The sequence below is a fragment of the Phoca vitulina genome, unplaced genomic scaffold (assembly GCF_004348235.1).
Source record: "Phoca vitulina isolate PV1807 unplaced genomic scaffold, GSC_HSeal_1.0 scaffold31, whole genome shotgun sequence".
In the NCBI taxonomy this organism is placed as follows: Eukaryota; Metazoa; Chordata; class Mammalia; order Carnivora; family Phocidae; genus Phoca; species Phoca vitulina.
Window position 1 is genome coordinate 5,220,469 of NW_022589734.1, and position 4,276 is coordinate 5,224,744.

The 4,276-nt window shown below is 39.4% G+C and overlaps 1 pseudogene; it reads left to right on the forward strand.

The window, feature by feature from the left end:
* The first annotated feature begins 1,089 nt into the window (after positions 1 to 1,089).
* Positions 1,090 to 1,440, forward strand: LOC116644886 (annotated as a pseudogene).
* Positions 1,441 to 4,276: the final 2,836 nt, after the last annotated feature.

Genomic DNA, 4,276 nt, shown 5'->3' on the forward strand with positions numbered 1-4,276 from the left:
AAGACCCATCTGGCAAGTGGCTAGTGAGCCCAGCTGCTGGCTTTCAGGTAACTTAAAAGATTGAATAGTCTTGGGCAGAAAGCCTCAATGACCCCGTGGAACTGGGAGCAGCAATAGTAAGAGTGGAGGGTGAGTCTTGCCTCTCTAAGAGGTCAGTGAACAGCAAACAGGAAATCCATACTGGACAATCAGCTCACAAGCCAAATGATGCCAGCTATGTAAATGTCAGGATTATACCAAAACCTATATATCAGTGGCTTAAATTATATAGGATTTTGTGTGCTTGTTTGTCTTGTTTCCCACATAAAAGTAGTCTAAAGGTCAGCAATCCATGGCTAAAATGCTGGTTCTGTGATGTCACCAGTGACACTGACTATTTCTAGCTTTATGCTCCCCACTCATGGCATCCATCCATTGCTACAGAATGGCTGTTACAGCTGCAATCCATGTTCCTGGCTGCAAGAAGGAAGAGCAGAGGGCAGACACAGTGACTTCTGCTTAAATCTCATTAACCACTCCTATCCACAAGGGAGACTGGGAAATGCAATTTTTCAGCTGGGTACCATGTTGCTTTCCAAAAATTCAGATACTGAGGAAGAAAGGGGAAATGAATGTTAGGTCCTTCATTATTGTCACTGCCCCACAAGGAATCCAATAAACTGTGCACATTATGGAAAAGTCTTGGAGGCCAGTCAGTCTAGACTGCGTGAATACTTATTTTTACTGTGATGATTGTGCTCTGAGAGGCAGTCCCGACCCCCCCTCACACACACTGCTACCATAGCAGACATTATCACTGTCCCTGACAATCCTGGCCAGTTGGCAGAAGTCCCTAGACTAAGGCTGGACCAATGCTGCAAGATGTTCTGCCACCACTTTCTGCCTGGGTCCACTCTTTGCCTCTTGCAGAGCCAGTTAGCTTAATCCTAGAACCAGCAAGTGGTTGTCTTCAAATCTGAGAGCATTATGCTCACTGATACCCAAGGGGAACACTGAGGACGTTTCTCTTCTATCTGTTGTACCCTTCATTAGGGACACCCTGACCACTGAAGAACAATGATTAGATCCCTCCCACTCTCAGCGCCTCCAATGGCGGACCATTCATCAAGGATTTTGTATCCAATGCCCAAAATTTGTTACTGGAGATGATGAATGCCATCATGGATACAGTTGATGCTGAAAATCAGGTGGAACTGGAGGAAAAAAACACACCTTATTAATCAAGTGTTGAAACTTCAACACACACTTGAAGATCTGTCGGCAAGAGTAGATGCAGTTAAGGAAGAAAATCTGAAGCTAAAATCAGAAAACCGAGTTCTTGGACAATATATAGAAAACCTCATGTCAGCTTCTAGTGTTTTTCAAACAACTGACACAAAAAGCCAAAGAAAGTAAGGGATTGACATCCCTTCTGTTTTATGGGATTGCTGTTGATCTTTTTTTTCTTTAAAACTTGGATAGATTAAAAAAGTTACAGTACTTTTGTTTGTGGCTTAATTGAATATTTATAAAGATAATGTCAGATCTAGGCAAAATTAAGAGCATAACAGAAGATGTCCATAAGTTTGTGTGATATATGTTAGTCTATGTAAACATGCAAATGTCTTGTAGAGACTTTATAATTAGAAATGCATATATTGGGGCGCCTGGGTGGCTCAGTCAGTTACGCGTCTGCCTTCGGCTCAGGTCATGATCAAAGGGTCCTGGGATCGAGCCCCACATCGGGCTCCTTGCTCAGCAGGGAGCCTGATTCTCCCTCTGCCTGCCGCTCCCCCTGCTTGTGCTCTCTCTCTCTCTCTCTCTCTGACAAATAAACAAAATCTTAAAAAAAAAAAAAAGAATGCATATATTTATGAAACTTGAAAGTGAATGATTTATCAAATTTGCTTTGATTTATAGATTTAACACTTTCTTTTATTATAGGTACAGTAAGAGATACAAGAAAATAACCATCATGTTGTAAAAAGTGACCAGTCATGTCCTGAATTTACAGCTGTATATACCCTGCCCACCATGCTGATGCCCCTTCTCCATTTGCTTCTTCCTTCCCATTTCCTTTCCCCTAAGGAAAAAATTGGTTTCACATTTGTAAAAGTAATTTTAATAATAATCATCTGTGAGAGTAACCTCAGCTAGAATTGTTGAAATTTAACCAAAATAAGATACTTTCACAGTTAGGGCTTGCCTTAGTATTAAGATAGGATTTTTGGTTTCTCTTTACTCAATTGAAAACAGAGGCTATACATATGAAGACTTTTCTTTGCCACTGAATTGCCAAACTGGGACAGTTTGTTGACAAAAACTTCCTTTTGCACAAAATAACCCACTTGGTATCTAAAAAATGAGCTCTGGTTATATATTTATAATAGGAAATTTTGAGAAAAATGGAAATAGGATAGGAAAAGTACTTGGCATACAGTAGTAACCAACTCCAAATGTTTTTACTCCAGATTTGCATGATCTCTGGCACAGACTAGATCTTTTAGGGAATATATATATGAGAGTAGATTAAATGTGACTAATCTTTTGTCAACCACATCTAGAAGAGAATAGTTACAAAGAGTTTAGTCTCAAGGTTTATTTGTAGTACCCAGCAGATCAACTTTTGCAAAATCCCTTTAGAGTGTATCAGTATCAAAATCATGAATAAAATGCATGCATATTAGCTGATACTTTCTCAGTATTTTCTGTCACCATTTCTCCCAAAATTTTCTGTTAACCTAACTACTTGGTTTGTAGTGTTTAATCACTCTTCGACAGTTTCTAAAAATTTAGTTTGTAGATTCCATTTGGTAAGAAATTTAGTGTCAGAAGTAATGTTAAAATGTTAAATAGGATAAGAGAGCCACTAATATCATTTTGGTTATTAGATTTGAGCTACTTTTATTCATGGAACAATCTTATGTTTGTATTGGTGTAAGATTTGATGAATGACTTTAGCTGTATGAATATAATAGCTATACTGCAAACATTTTGCACCCCTTTGTGACCTAATTTACAAACACTTAAAATTGTGTTGCAATTGTGCTTTACTGTTTAATAAAAAGCTGTTTTGGAAAAAGAAAAAGAAAACGAAAGAAAGAGAGAGAAAGAAAGAAAGAAGAAAGAAAGAAAGAAAGAAAGAAAGAAAGAAAGAAAGAAAGAAAGAAAGAAAGAAAGAAAGAAAGAAAGAAAGAAAGAAAGAAAGAAAGAAAGAGAAAGGAAGAAAGAAAGAAGGAAGGGAAGGAAGGGATGGAAAGGAAGGGAAGGAAGGAAGGGAAGGAAGGGAAGAAAAAAAAAATGATTAAGTACCACTATGTACCAAGCACTGTGCTTGGTGTGGAGTTAACAAAGATGAAGGGCATTTCTCTTCTTGAGAATTCAGAGACTAGTGGGAACAAGCAAGTACACAAAGAAATTGCAATGGGATGGGGGAATGCTACAGTAGACGTGTGAAGGAAGCCCAGGAACACTGAGAAAGTCCCTGATAGCACACCACTTCTCTTAGTCCACTGGGGTTGCATTAAAGAAAACCGCAGACTGGGTGGCTTGTAAACAACCAAAACTTATTTCTCAGCTTGGAAGGCTGAAAGTCCAAGATCAAGGTGCCGGCAGATTTGGTCTGGTGAGCACCTGCTTCCTGGTTCATAGATGGCTGTCTTCTCCCTGTGTCTTCCCATGGAAGAAAGTGCAAGGGATCTCTGGGTGTCTCTTTTATAAGGGCACTCTTTTATAAGGACTCCATCCTCATGATCCAGTCACCTCCCAAAGGCCTCACTTCCAAATATTATCACCTTGGGGATTAGGATTTCAAGATATGAATTTGGAGGACACTAACATTCAGATCACAGCAGTGATGGATTCCAAGCTTTAGAGCACATAAGAGCACCTGGGCAGCTTATAAAAGTGCAAGTTCCTATGTATTGTCACAGGGGTTCCAATATTATAGACTTGAAATCTAGATCTCCAGATTTGCCTAGCAATCTATTCTCTTTTTTCCCACAAAAAAAAAAAAAAATCCTGATAATGCTGACACAGTAGTGGATCCCACTTTGAGAAATTCTGCTCTAAGGGGTAAGGTGGGATGAATATGCTAGAGAAAGAAGGCTCAGAAGCAATAATTTATGAATTAATAGGCAGGGCATTCTAGGTGAATGGGACAGCTTAAGTGCAAAAGCCTGGCAGGGTCTGGTTTGTCTAAGAAAAATAAGACACAGGGACTAGAACATGAGCCTGGAGAGCCTCAGGAGGTGCCAGAGGCCCAAAGATGTTGAAGCCAGACTCTATTTATAGCACT